The sequence below is a fragment of the Mustela nigripes genome, chromosome 7, assembly GCF_022355385.1.
Source record: "Mustela nigripes isolate SB6536 chromosome 7, MUSNIG.SB6536, whole genome shotgun sequence".
Classification (NCBI taxonomy): domain Eukaryota; kingdom Metazoa; phylum Chordata; class Mammalia; order Carnivora; family Mustelidae; genus Mustela; species Mustela nigripes.
This window is the reverse complement of record NC_081563.1, coordinates 72957834-72973613: the sequence shown is the minus strand read 5'-3', so window position 1 is coordinate 72973613 and position 15780 is coordinate 72957834. Positions and strand designations below refer to the sequence as shown.

The window sequence follows — 15780 nt, the reverse complement described above, 5'->3', positions numbered from 1 at the left end:
TTCATCTGCTTCCCAGTTCTAGTAAAACATAACAGATGGCATGGTTCCTTTTCACTCTAGTGTAATAAAAGCTTTTAACAGCAAAATTGATTTTCCTTATTACCCTTTTGGAGTATTCCTCTTTTTATTTATTTATTTATTTTTAAAATGAGGAACTCTCTAGATTTAGAAAATAATTAGTATTTGTAAACTGCTAAAATAGTTTATGTTGAGCTTATCATAATCTTATATGCTGTTGCTTTAATCTAGGAAATATAGTATGAAAAGAAATATTCAGTGATTAGCTGGCAAGGGAATGCCAGGAAAAAATTGAAATAAATTTGCTTTGGGATATCAAGAATTGATTGCCATATTTTATTTTGATCTGAGTATTTTTTGGTGCTTTTAAAAAAATTTCTTAATGAGAATTCCTAGGTAAGGAATTAAAAATAAATTTTTAACGATTAAAAAATTATTTCACAAATAGTATCTTAGAGTTAGGGCTTAAAGAGCTATAATATAGGTAAAGTAAAAACTTAATTAAAATTGAAAAATGTAACATCAGGAGATTCAATATATTGAAAAGCACTTCTTAGAAATATTAAACGCATCATTAATAGAACTGAGTTAATTGCAATTATTCCTTATTTGCTGTGGAGCTATATTACTAAAATATACACTAAAAAAGTCTCATATACATGAGACTTGCTGGACAGAGCCTGATTTGGGGGTGTTTAAGTAAATTTTATATTCATTAATGCATTTTTTATGAACCCATATTTTTTTTTAAAGATTTTATTTATTTATTTAACAGAGATTGAGAGAGATCACATGTAGGCAGAGAGTTAGGCAGAGAGAGGGGGGGAAGCAGGCTTCCCTCTGTGCGGAGAGCTTGATGTGGGGCTCGATCCCAGACCTTGAGACCGTGATCTGAGCTGAAGGCAGAGGCTTAACCCACTGAGCCACTCAGGCACCCTGAACCCATATTTTTAAAGTACTATAGATATTATGTTTAAATCAGAAAACTATGAGTAATACCTTGAAAGAAGAGATTATTATCTTGAATATTCTAACTTGATAGGAATTCTGTAACAGGATAGTAGATTCTGAATTCGTTGGATATAAATGAATGTACTATATAATATGTAGATATTTATATTCCTGTTCTGTTTGGTTATAGCTTCATATTTGCCACTATATTTTTTCTTTTTGTTACTGAGAATGTCATTATTAGTGAAAACTCAACATTTTTTTTTTTTTTTACTTGAGAGGTAATGTATTTTCTTTATTTTTTTATAAATTACTTTTGTGTCTGTATGAGAATGTTAACATCAGGCAGAGCTATGAATAAAGGAACTTAAAAAAGAGTTTTCAGAGGCCCTTAATAACAAAATTTAAAAAGTTCTAAAAGTTTATATGATTTGATTTCTTTTAGTTATTTAAACTAGAAAATTTGAAGAGTTCTGTCATGTAGTGTGATTGGTAAAATACTGGTATATAAAGTGCATAGAAACAAATAGAATAAGGAAGTGAAAGTCGCGTCATAAAGAAAATGATGAAATTTTTATTGCAGCGTTCTTCTGAGAAGTCCAAATTTCAGGTGGCTGCCTTGCCAGTCATTGGTCATAAAGGAGACCTATCCTTAATGTTAGGATTTTTTGAAATTTCCAAACTTCAAAACATGAAGTATTATTACTGATTTTGTACCCTAATTTTTGTATTCGAAAGATACATCATTTATAAATCTACCTTAAGAAGGAAACTAAAAATGATTTAAAAAATTAACAACTAACAATAATTACCATATCTCTAGCTAGTATTCATTGTACCATTACTCTCTACCATTTTTCTAAGTGCTTTATATTCTCATGTTAATTTGGATTAAGTCTTTTGAAAGTCAGTACTGATAAATTCTAAATTAGGTTTTATAATCTGTTGAGTGGCAGAGCTGGGATTTGAACCTAGGCAATATCTCTTCACAGCTCATGCTCTTAACTTTCTGCTTTACTGCCACCAGATGTGATTATAGTATCAAGAATAGTGATTTAGATTTTACTATTTTTTTGTAATATGAAATTGCTTATCCTTCACAATTTTAACTTCAGATACACTGTCCCCTCAAGTTTCTGTCAAGTATCTCCTAGTATTACATGTATTAATTCCTTTCTCAAGGACGAAGCCTTTCATTTCACAGTGTGCATACATACATACACACATAGTTGTTAGATTCTATGGTAAAATAGTATACAATTACGGCAATAGAGCCATGAATGTAGTAGGAGTAAAAGGGTTTTTTTGGTGGGGTGGGTTTTTGGGAGGGCGGGGGGGAACTTCTTTGAATAGGGCCAAGAAAGGTTATTCTAAATCTTATATATGTTATACTTCTATTAACAGATGTAAAGAGTTGTATAGATGTATCTATACATAAATCTATATCTATAAATCTGTATCTATAAAGAGATGTATAGATGTATCTGTACATATATACAGATGTATAGATACTATAATCATAATCCAGTATAGCTAATACATTAGCTTTGGGATGTATTTTAAATTTCTGTATACATTTAGGTACTTCTGACATTTTTAGAATTCATAATATCTATTTCCTTTGTTCAGGAAGTTACTTATTCTGTACCTTCAACTATTAAACCACAAATGGACAAAAGGGACTCCTAAATAGTTGGGGGAAAAATTATAAAGTTTATGCATTAAACTTATGGACCCTAAGTATAGATCAATACTATACTATATATCAATACCAGTATGACTATATATCAGCACAATACTATACTTCATCATATACTTTCATATAAAATCACAGTAAGATCAGTAAGTATAAAGAATTAGAATATAAGTATAAATACTTAGTATTATACTAAATATTATACTAAGTAAAAATACTTAGAACTAAGTATAAAGGTGATTTCTTTATACCTATTGATCTTATTGTGATCTTTTATAAAATTCTTTTTTTTTTTTTTTAAGATTTTATTTATTTGACAGGGAGAGACACAGCAAGAGAGGAAACACAAACAGGGAGAGTAGGAGAGGGAGAAGCAGGCTTCCCGCTGAGCAGGGAGCCTGATGCGGACTCGATCCCAGGACCCTGGGATTGTAAGCTGAGCTGAAGGCAGACACTTAACGACTGAGCCACCCAGGCGCCCCCAAATTTAAAATTTAATAAAAATTTTTTGGCTTTCTAGTTATAGCAGGTAATGGTAGTATAATATGATGTTAATGATTTAGAAATCTAAAATGCTCTGAAAACCAGTTTTTTCTTAGCATATTTAGTAGCAAAACAGGATCTGAGCTGATGTAAGATTATTATTAATGGTCTTTGTTTACTCTCTTCTTAGTGTGAAACTACATTTTGCTACAGAAATATTAACACGTTTATTAGAGAATACTGCCTCAAACCTCACCAACATATTGTACAACATATCATATTTGCATTGTAGTTCCTTTCCAAACTCTAAAATATTCTGAATTCTCAAATATATCTGCCCTCAAGGATTTTAGATAAGGGACGACACACTTGTGTAATCAGGTACAGTGAGTGCAGTACAAATGAAAACTAGGATATAATGAACTAAGAAGATTAATCTAGTAACTCAAGCATGGCAAGGTGAAGTCTTTTAGCGTGGAGATATTTCTCAACTTGAATGATACATGGATCTCTTTTATCTATTTATTTTTTTTAAACATTTATTTATTTGAGAGAGAGAGATCACAGATGGAGAGGGCGAGGCAGACTCACTGCCGAGTGAAGAGCCCAGCATGGGGCTCCTTCCCAGGACCGTGAGATCATGATACATGGATCCCTTTTAAAGAAAAAAAAATTGTAGGTGCCATTTTAAGGATCACTGACTTTAGTTCCTGAAGATTTTAATAAGTCTTTCATTATTCTCTTTGAAAATAGTAAAATACATTTTTATGCTGTTGCTGAAATAAAAGCACAGAATGAAAGTTTGCAAAACTCTTGGCCCCCAGAGTATATCTATGGGACATCCTTACTTGAGAAACACTTATAAAGTGGCAAATAGTCCTATATGCTTAAGGAGTCCGTATAAATAGACGTTACAAGTCTGTTTATAATGATAAGCCTGAATCATAGTTAAAGGGGCTAAAATGTCTTTATGTCTTTAATGAATATGATTTTTTTTTTAAAAAAGATTTCATTTATTTATTTGTCAGAGAGAGAGGAGCGAGAGTGAGCGCAGGCAGACAGAGTGGCAGGCAGAGGCAGAGGGAGAAGCAGGCTCCCCGCCAAGCAAGGAGCCCTATGCGGGACTCAATCCCAGGACTCAATCCCAGGATGCCGGGATCATGACCTGAGCCTAAGGCAGCCGCCTAACCAACTGAGCCACCCAGGCGTCCCGATTTTTTTTTTTTTTAAAGGGGTGAGAAGAACCACCTCTATTTAGAAAAATGTGCACAATTTTTGATAAGTACCTTCCACCTCCAGGGAAGTGTCCAGTACCTACTTCCATTTGGGAATCACTATCACAATGAGCAACTCTCACTGATAGAGGAGTGAGTCAAATCTCTCAAGTGTGTTGAAGCAGGAGAAACTTAAACAATAAAATAATGCATCAGTGCTTTGGCACAAAAGTAAAGAATATTTAGACCGAAGACTAATTGCAAACCCAGAGAGAACCTAGTGCAGTAAGCTGAGTACTGAAGCTGGCTCTTGCCTTGAGGGTATTTACCAAATCAAGTGAGTTTCTGTTTTCTTAGCCTTGTGGGGCTCAGGAACAGGAAGCAAAGCCCAGACCCAGCCAAGGTAAAATACCTAGCAGGAAATAGTCTTCCCCATTACTGTGGAGCCCCAAAGGGCTATAACTTCTAGATGTGTAATCTAGATACTCTTTCTCTTCATGTCCTTAGAGAAGACAAAGAAAGTTATAAGAATATTGCTGCTAACAGGAAGAATAAAATCACTATTGAAAAATTTTTTTAACCACAAACTAGCCTTTCACACAGGTTTACTTGAATTCATCCTAAGAATTCAAAATGATTCTTCATTGTTACTACTCCTGGGGACTTGACAGAAGCAACACAAATCGTCACCATCAAAGAGTTGCTTTTAGTAAAGTTCTAATGAAATGAGTAGCTTAGGGGCGCCTGGGTGGCTCAGTTGGTTAAGCATCTGCCTTCAGCTCAGGTCATGATCCCAGAGTCCTAGGATTGAGCCTCACATTAGGCTCCCTATTCTGCAGGAAGTCTGCTTTTCCTTCTGCTCCTCTCCCCGCTTGTGCTTGTGTGCTCCTTCTCTGAAATAAATAAAATCTTAAAAAAAAGAAAAGAAAATGAGTAATTTGTAATAAAAATTACAAACAGTCTAGGGAAACAAGGCATAATATAAGAGAATCAGCAGAATCAGACTTGCCAATAGTTCACATCTTGGAATTATTAGATGTAAAATATAAAAATTATACATTTAATATGTTCAGTGACAACTTAAAATAAGGAAAAAGAAATAAAGAATCAGAGGTTTTAGAAATAAAAATATATAGTAAATTAAAATTAAAATTCAAAAGATAGATAAAAGTAAATAGACCTCACTGAAGAAAAATTGATACAATGAAAGATAGTCCTCTGAAGAAATCCAGAATGCAACACAAAGAAAAAAATGGAAAATATAAAAGAGGCTAATAAAGGGGAAAATTGTAAGAGAAAACAGAACACCTTTAGAAAAATATCCGGTCTCAGTAACAATAATGGAAGTAGACGACCATGAAATTATATACTCAGTAGAAAGAAATTTAACAACTATGACCTATTCTAGTTAAACCTAGAATTCTATAGCTAGCAGAAATGTCTTTCCTAAACAAAGGATTAAATAAAGATGTGCTCAAGTAAATAAAATCTGGAAGTTCAAAAGCAGTCCATGTTTTATGTAGAAAGAAAATGGTCATAGCTAGTATGAGATTCAAGAAGGAATAATCAGAGTGGTAAGTATATGGGTAAATTAAAATTAACTATAAGTAATACTATTATTAACCATAAATAGTAAAAGCTAGAACTAAATTAACAATTATTATAGTTGTTTACTAAATACCCATTATTTTATAAACCAGGAGGAGGTGATTGGAGCTAGTATTCAAAAGGTCTTTTTTCTTTAAGATTTTATTTGTTTATTAGAGAGAGAACACAAGTAGGCAGAGAAGCAGGCAGAGAGAGGAGGAAGCAGGCTCCCTGCTAAGCAGAGAGCCCAATGTGTGGCTCGATCCCAGGACCCTGGGATCATAACCTGAGCCAAAGGCAGAGGCTTTAACCCACTGAGCCACCAAGGTGTCCCTCAAAAGATCTTTTTATTACTCAGATTAAAGATAACTTTAGATTTTGATAAGAATGCATGATAAAAATTTTAAGGTAACACTTTAGTAATAGAAATAAATATCTAAGTTCCAAACTAATAAATGATAAAAAATGAAAGCAGCGGAAAAAGAATTCTAAAGAAGGCCAAAAAAGAGAAAGAAATATGGAGTAAAATATCAAATAAAGTGTTAGAAATAAACATATCTATACCTTATATTTAAAATGGGGTTTAAAGCAGAGACTGGAAGGAAACAAGAGGAAAAAATGTTTAAAGTAAAATGATGGAAAAAAATATATAAGGCAAATATTGGTGGAAAGAAAGCTGGCATATCATTTGAAATAGATGTTAAAACTAGTAGAATTAGGGATGCCTGAGTGGCTCAGTCAGTTAAGTGGCTGCCTTCAGCTCAGGTCATGATCCTAGTGTCCTGGGATCAAGTCCCACATAGGGCTCCTTTCTTGACAGGGAGCCTGCTTCTGCTTCTGCCTGCCTGTGCTTTCTCTCTGACAAATAAATAAAATATTAAAAAAAAAAACTAGTAGAATTACTACAGAAAAAAGAATTGATACAAAATGGTAAATGCTTCATTTTTGCCAGGAATACTAGAAGCTTTAAATTTGTATACAACTAATAACTGTAACCACAAAAAAAGCAAAAATTAACAGAACTACCAGGAAAATCTAATTTCACCAGCATAGTAGGAGATTGTAATATATCTTCCTCAGTATTTAATAAAACAGACCCCCAAATTGGTACAAATATAGAAAATTTAAACTATGTAGTTAACAAGCTTAATTCAGTAGACATCTATTTCATCCAATCACTGGATGGATGTATTCATCCATCAACTGAATCATGAAAATCAACGACACACTAGGACCAAACAAGTTTTAATACATTTCAAAGGATTAGTATCCTATGGACCATTTAAATTAGAAATCAGTTAGGAAAAAAGATCACATGGCAATTAAGAAGCATTCTTCTAAATAACTCATGAATGGGACGCCTGGGTGGCTCAGTTGCTCAGTTGGTTGGACGACTTCCTTCGGCTCAGGTCATGATCCTGGAGTCCCGGGATCGAGTCCCGCATCGGGCTCCCAGCTCCATGGGGAGTCTGCTTCTCTCTCTGACCTTCTCCTCGTTCATGCTCTCTCTCACTGTCTCTCTCTCAAGTAAATAAATAAAATCTTTTTTTTTTAAAGATTTTATTTATTTATTTGACAGAGAGATTACAAGTAGGCAGAGAGGCAGGCAGAGAAAGAGAGGAGGAAGCAGGCTCCCCGCTGAGCAGAGAGCCTGATGTGGGACTCGATCCCAGTACCCTGAGATCATGACCTGAGCCGAAAGCAGCGGCCCAACCCACTGAGCCACCCAGGCGTCCCAATAAATAAAATCTTTTAAAAAAAAAATAAATAACTCATGAATGAAAGAAAAAATGTTAACAGAGCTTGACCTGCTCTTTGGGAGGAGATGTTAGGTCATCCCTCAAGTTTGCTTGTAGCAAACAAAACCCTGAAAAAAAAGCCCAAGTGAAGGCTTTTCATTCTTGGCATATATAGCAAGAATGTTCAAGGATGCCAATGCTCAAGATTGGTTCCCGCAACAGAAAGGATACAAGTTTTTTTAAGATTTATTTTATTTTAGACAAAGAGACAGAGAGCGGGACCTGGCATAGGGACAGAGAGACAGGGAGAGAGAGAATCTCCAAGCAGACTACCAGCTATTGGGGAGGCCCATGTAGGACTCGATCCCAGGACCCTGAGATCATGACCTGAGCTGAAATCGAGTTGGATGCTTAACCAGTTGAGCTACCCAGGCACCCTGGGAAGGAATTCTTAAATGAGAAATAAACTACAGTAACTATAAAGCAAAGGGTTAATAAATTCCACCATATTAAAGTTAACTTTTTCATTCATAGACAACTAATAGACTAAAAAGACAAAGCACCTACTAGGAAAAGATATTTGCATTACATGTAAAGATTAGTATACAAACAATACAAGTGACTTAAATAGACAATTAATAGAAGATTTTTAAAAAATATTTATTTATTCACTTATTCATTTGTTTATTTGTTGTTTATTTGTTTGTCAGAGAGCCAGAGAGCACAAGCAGGGAGAGCAATAGAGGGAGAAGCAAGCTCCCCACTGAGCAAGGAGCCCCATATGGGACTCCATCCCACAACTCTGGGATCATGACCTGACCTGAGGTCAGGTGCTTAACCAACTGAGCCACCCAGGTGTCCCAGAAGATAATTCTTATGTACAGGTTTCTCCTGCTATCCAAAAGTAGAATCTTCCTACAAAACCTTAGGAAGCTCAAGTGGTGTAAAGTAAAGAAGAAATTACCATTAATTTATATGGAAATATATATGAACATTCCCAAAGCCAAAAAAAGGAACCTCCCATAGGCTTTTCTGGTACCTTAGGACACATCTTACCAAGGGATACACAAAATAAGTCAAAATAAAGCCCAGAATTCCACAGGTACCATTCAAAGCTATGGCAACTTGACGCTAAGGGGCTGAGTATAGCCCCTTTGGGGAAGGAGCTTGGCAGTGCCATTCCCTGCTCAGGGTTCACACATGCTTCAGAACAGACCCTAAATCCTATTTTCACTTTGTGCCTTTTCCTAAAAGTGAAAATCATCTTCAACAGGTACTAATGTAGGTCTTTTGTAGAAGCAAAGTAGTATAATAACTTCAAAAAGCGGGGAATACCTACATGTTCAACCCCATTACTAATCTGGGAAATGCCAAGTAAAACACAAGGAGATGAAATTTCATAGTCATCAGGTTGGCAAAAAAATGTTTTTGAGGAGTACATGGAGTAAATAGAATACACATATATTCCTGGTAACAATTTGTCATGACCAGTTAAAGTGGAAGAGAAGAATGCTCTGTGACCCAGTAATTCTACCCAATATATCCTGCTTTTAGTTGTGTACCCCACTAAAGTTCTTGGCAGTTGTATTCCAAGAGGTAGGAACAAGGATATCCATAACAATGCTACTTGTAATAGCCTCAAACATAAATAAATAATTGTCCACAAGAGTATAATAAATTTTGGTATATTCATAAAGTAGAAAGAATAGTTGTCATCTTTAGAAGTGAATTATTGCTGCAATAATGTTAATGAATTTGGTGGGGGGAAAAGTAAGTTTCAGTACAATTCTATTTTATATGATGTTTATTTTTTTTTAAAGATTTTTTATTTTATTTATTTGACAGAGAGACATCACAAGTAGGCAGAGAGGCAGGCAGAGAGAGAGGAAGAAGCAGGCTCCCTGCTGAGCAGAGAGCCCAATGCTGGACTCGATCCCAGGACCCTGAGATCACGACCTGAGCCAAAGGCAGCGGCTTAACCCACTGAGCCACCCAGGTGCCCTTTTTATGATGTTTAAAAAACAAAGCGGGTGGGGCACCTGGGTGGCTCAGTCCTTAAGCGTCTGCCTTCAGCTCAGGTCATGATCCCAGGGTTCTGGGATCGAGCCCCCACATCAGGCTCCTTACTCTGCGGGAGGCCTGCTTCTCCCTCTCTGACTCCCCCTGCTTGTGTTTCCTCTCTTGCTGTGTCTCTCTCTGTCAAATAAATAAATAAACTTCAAAAAAAAAGAAGGAGAGGGAGCTAAAATAATGGTTAGGGGTCCTAACATGATAGAAGTATAAAGAAAAAATCTTTTTTTTGCCTAGTGTTTGATACAGTCAATTAAAAATATGGATAAATAAATAAATAAACTCTGTGTGTCAGTAACCAACATTTTATGTTTAGAAGGTTTCTTAGTTATTTTGGGCCAAAGAGCTATCAATAATAGCTCTTACAATACCTCTAATATCCGGGTAATATTGTAAATTCTATACCTTAGTTTCCCTTCTCTGAGCTCTGTCAAGCATTTCCTCTCAGAACATTATTAATACTGACCTAAGCAAAAATGCTCTTCTCTAACCTTTTGGGAAATGATCCAAGAATTCCAATATGGAATTTTGTTTCTCGTGTCCTAGAGTAGACTATCATTGTAATATTGAACATAGTATGGAAATATGCAGATCTCTATTAAATATTTTTGAGAGATGAATGGGCTGCACAGATGTGAAAAAATGTTACATTTTAATCCTGAGCCCTCTTCTCAAGATACTGCTCTGGCCTTATACACAGTGAAGCTCTAGGCAGGAGTTACAGAGTGATTATACTGGGCTTGTTTGAACTCTCCACTGTTAAATTATTCTTGTCTCAAGAAATTCAATTTTTTCTGAAATGTAGAAGACTTGGGAGTCTTAACACCAATGTGTACTTTGCAAAATTGTCTTGTACATTTACCTACTTTTTTTGTAGCATTATCTTGGTTTTAGGAATTGGTTTATTAGTGGATGTATTCATTACTTGGGTTATGCTAGTTATGCTCCTAGGAAATTAGAGTACAGTTTTCAAACCCCACATCATAGTCTCTTGACCCTAATGCTTATTTTGAGTGACATTTATTATGTGTAACAATTACGTGTGATTTGTTGTTTATTTATTTATTTGACAGAGAGAGACACAGCAAGAGAGGAAACACAAGCAGGGGGAGTCAGAGAGGGAGAAGCAGGCCTCCCGCACGTGAGGTATTGTTCTTAAAAGATTAATAAAAGGAAATGTTACATCACTAGCTCAGATTTCCTTTTATTTCTTTACTTGTTCTGCTTTGAAGCAAACTTCCATGCACATTATTAATGACCTGTTATTGAGTGGTTTCAGTTCATTTTAAGAAGCAGTTTCTTATAAAACTAGATTTTGTTTTGGTATAAAACTAGAATTTTCCAAACAAAAGTAAAAGCTTTTTAAAAAAAATTTTGGTGTGAAATATACAGGTCTTTCTTATGTAATATTACATATTATATATTTTTGAAAACATTAAAATATTGTGCTAGCTGATAGGTCAGCTCGCCTAAAAGTATGAAGCTTTGTAACCAGAACACTAACAAAAATAAATTTTAAGAATACTAGAATATTTTAAAAGATATATTAAATTTATTACAAATAAAGAAATACAATTTAGGAATTTTTTTTTTTTAAGTGAAAATAGCCTGATGGAAGGGTATGCAAGGAAGGGTTGAAGCTGCAAGGTTATGGAGGGCAGGATAAAATGCATAAAAATTTGTGGAGAGAAGAGCTCATTAACACTTCCAAGAAAATGCATGTGGGCAAGCTGTGCCAAGAGGAAGAACATGGGTTGAATGAGAATTGTGTACAATACTGTATTTTCAGCAGCTTGCAGCTTTCCACTACGTTAGCCTATTTTAGGTTCAGCTGTTATTACTTAGTATTGCAAAAACATAAGCTGGTAAAAATCACTTACAAACCAATGTGATTATCACATTGTACTAAAATCTTTCCCCTATTTACCAGTGAGCTAATTTGTGTTACAGAAAAGCTTGGTAGCAAAATAGACTGTACTGAATTTAAGAGGTGACTTTTGTTCGGGTTTTTTTTTCCTTTTGTTTTTTTTCTGTGTGTGTGTTTTTTTCTGAGGTGGCTTCTGTTTTTAACTTATAATCTTTGATAAGTCCTTGATCTTTTTGTGATTTGATTCTTTGTTAAGTGGAAACACTAAAAAATAATCCAGGACAGCTCTTCCCCTTGAATGCATTTTAATTTTTTATTCTAAAAATAATAAACACATTAAAGAAAAAGTGGTAAAGAGATCAAAGAAAAAATTATCAAGTTAATAAAAACTACTTTTAGTGTTTTATATATTTTTACTTTTTCACTAATTTATAATCTTTTTTGTTTACTTCACAGTCTTCAAGAAAGTTATCATTATTTTTTTAGTTTTATTTATTTATTTGACGGACAGAGATCACAGGTAGGCAGAGAGGCAGCCAGAGAGAGAGGAAGGGAAGAAGGCTCCCTGCTGAGCAGAGAGCCCCAAGCAGGGCTCAGTCCCAGGATCATGGGATCATGACCCTAGCCGAAGGCAGAGGTTTTAACCCACTGAGTCACCCAGGAGCCCCAAGAAAGTTATTTTTAGTGACTAAATATTAGATTGAATTGATGTACTTCAGTTAAATTAGCTATTTCTCTATAATGTATAAGATATTTATACTTTTCTACTGTCTTTAATAATTCTTGGATGAGTGTGTGTGTGTGTGTGTATAAAAGACGAGGGAGACAGAGACAATCTATTTTTCCTGTGTAGTATTATTTCACAAAGTGATTCATAAATGAAATTATTGGGTCAAAGAATATGACTTTTTAAATTTGAAGTATAGTTGACATAGCATATTAAACTAGTTTTGGGTGTACAACATAGTGATTCAACAGCTGTATACATTACAAAATCCTCATCACAATAAGTGCATTACAATATTACTGTTATTCCTTTGAAGATGTATATATTTATTTTAGATGAGGAGGGTGGAGGAAGAGGGGGAACATCCTCAAGTAGACTCCCCACTGAGTGCGGACTCCCCCCAAGATCTTGACCTGAGCTGAAATCAACAGACGCTTAACTGCCTGAACCACCCAGGCACCCCAGTACATTACAATATTATTGACTATTTTCCCTGTCCTAAACTTTTCATCCCCGTGACTTACTTAATTTACAGCTGGAAGTTTGTATTTCTTATTCCCTTTCAACCCATTTCACCCATCCCTCCATACTCTTCCTTTTAGTAACCACCTGTCTTTCATATTTATAAGTCTATTTCCTTTTTTTTTTTTTTTTAAGATTTTATTCATTTATTTGACAGAGAGAGATAGCGAGAGCAGGAATATGAGTAGGGGGAATGGAAGAGGGAGAAGCAGGCTTCCTGCTGAACAGGGAGCCCTATGTGGGGCTTCATCCCAAGACCCCGGGATCATGACCCGAGCTGAAGGCAGACACTTAACAAATGACTGAGCCACCCAGGTGCCCCTATGAGTTTATTTCTTTATTGATATTATTGGTTTTGTTTTGTTTTTTAGATTCCATAGGTAAGTGAAATCATATGGTTTTTGTCTTTCTGTCTAACTTATTTCACTTAGCGTAATATTCTCTAAGTCCATCCATGTTTTCACAAGTGACAAGATTTCATTCCTTTTTATGACTAATACTGCATTGCTTATATATACCATATCTTATTTATCCATTCATTTAACAGTGGACACTTAAGTTGCGTCTGTACCTTGGCTGCTGTAAACATAGGGGTGCTCCTGTCTTTCTGAATTAGTGTTTTTGTTTTCTTTGGATAAATACTCATAAGTGGAATTACAAGATCCTGTGGTACCTATTTTTAATTTTTCAAGGGACCTCCATACTGTTTTCCACAGTGGCTGTACCAATTTCTATCTCACCTAGTGGTTTGTGGGAGTTCCCTTTTTTCCGTGGCCTCACCAATAATTGTTATTTCTTATAATTCTCATAGTAGCCATTCTGCCTGGTATAAGGTGACATCTCATTCTGGTTCTGCTTTTGCATTTCCCACATGGTTAGTGATGTTGGGCATCTTTTCATGTGTCTGTTGTCCATCTGGTGTGTCTTTGGGAAAATGTCTATTTAGGTCCTCTGCTCATTTTTAATTGGATTATTTAGGGGGGGTTTGGTGGTGTTCTTTATATATTTTGGATATTTAAACCCTTAACATATATATCATTTACAAAACTCTTGTCCCATTTAGTGGAGAAAACCTTTTGTCTCGTTTATGGTTTCCTTTGCTCAGCAAAAACTTTCTAGTTTGATATAGCCCTATTGTTTATTTTTGCTTTTGTTCCCTTTGCCTGAGAAGACAGATCCAGAAAAATATTGCTATAGTTGATGTCTAAGAGATTAGTGACTGTTTTCTTTTAGGAGTTTTCTGGTTTCAGGTCTTTTCTTTTCTTTTTTAAATATTTTTAAAAGATTTTATGTATTTATTTGACAGACAAAGATCACAAGCAGGCAGAGAGGCAGGCGGGGGTTGGGGGGACAGTATTCTCCCTACCGAGCAGGGAGCCCCATGCGGTGCTTGATTGCGGGACCCAGAGATCACTACCTGAGCCGAAGGCAGAGGCCTTAACCCACTGAGGCACCCAGGTGCTCCTGGTTTCAGGTCTTATATTTAGATCTTTTATCTATTTTTTAATGTATTATTATTATTTTTAAAGATTTTATTTATTTGAGAGACCGTGAGAGAGGGAACACAAGCAAGGGGAATGAGAAAGGAAGAAGCAGGCTTCCCAGTGATCAGGGAGCCCGATGTGGGGCTCAATCCCAGGACCCTGGGATCATGACCTGAGCTGAAGGCAGACGTTAACAACTGAGCCACCCAAGCCCCAGGTCTTTAATTTATTTTTAGTTTATTTTTGTATATTGTTTAAGTGGTCCAGTTTCATTCTTAGGAATGTAGCTGTCCAGTTTTCCCAGCACCATTTATCAAAGAGGCTCTCTTTTCCCCATTTTATATTCTTGTCTCCTTCATTGTACCTTAATTGACCATATATGTATGGGTTTATTTCTGGGTTCTCAATTCTGTTCCATTGATCTGTGAATTATTGAGTCAAAGAATATGACATTTTTAATGATTCTTGGTACATATTGCCAGTTAGTATTCCAAAATGGCACTAGCTCCTTGCCCAAAATTTTGTATTAAATATAATATTTTTTAAACCATTGTTAATTTGGGCAAAAGTAGATAATATTTTTATTACTAATATTTGTGCTTACTGCATTGTGACAAATACATTGTCATATTTAATACCACATTTGTGTTTTGCTTTGAGTTTCTTTGATTATCAGTGAAGTTGGGTATTTTCTAATGTATGTTTGCTTTTTACATACTTATTTCATTTGTGAGAAAAGATGATTTGCCTGTTTATTGTGGTGGACTTTGTATTCTAAGTGGATGATGTCCTAAAGTATACTAAAAGGATAGTTTAGAAACAGCTCTTTTTCTCTCCTTGAAAATACAGTCACAGTTCAAACCTTCCTAAGAGAATGTCACCCTTTCAGTGTCAGTACTTGTTTTTTTTTTTTTTTTAACTGTGCTTGGCTGTACACTTTGTGTAATCTTTGGCATCTATGCTGCCGTAATACTGCTTTACATCTTAAAGTAATGGATTTTATTCTAAACTTGTAATTCAGAGAAATAATATATATTTGCAACCATCTGAATTAGTTTCTGAGGAGAATATATGTTATTCTCATATCTGTCAACAATGTCTGTCTGAATTAGTATTGCTAAAAATATCAGCTACTTAAGAATTCAAGTGAATTCTCATTGACACATTTTTTTTGAAATTCTCTATGGGTAGAGAGACTTTGGTGGTAAAGTGAATAATTTGGTCCTCTACATAGGATAGAAAGTCATCTCGGACATATATTACTTGCACATATGCATGCACACGTGTGCATGTTTATGAATATGTGGCTTCCATACCTGAAATACAAACCAAATTTTTACAGTTTGATCTTTTCCTTCTTAAAGTATCTTGGTATGTTAAGTTATAAATACAGGTCTAAGTAAGAAAAATAGGAACTGGATG

General features: G+C 35.1%; 1 protein-coding gene across 5 annotated transcripts in view; it reads left to right on the top strand.

The window, feature by feature from the left end:
• The window catches only part of FOXN2 (forkhead box N2), a 65869-nt gene that overhangs the window by 15598 nt on the left and 34491 nt on the right, over window positions 1-15780 (top strand). The window contains exon 2 of one of the 5 annotated variants that reach the window (XM_059406113.1): window positions 10832-10904. The exons of the other annotated variants lie outside the window; for them this stretch is intronic. The gene's annotated coding sequence lies outside the window, so the exon portion shown is untranslated. The remainder of the gene's footprint in view (window positions 1-10831; window positions 10905-15780) is intronic. 5 annotated transcript variants of the gene reach the window in all.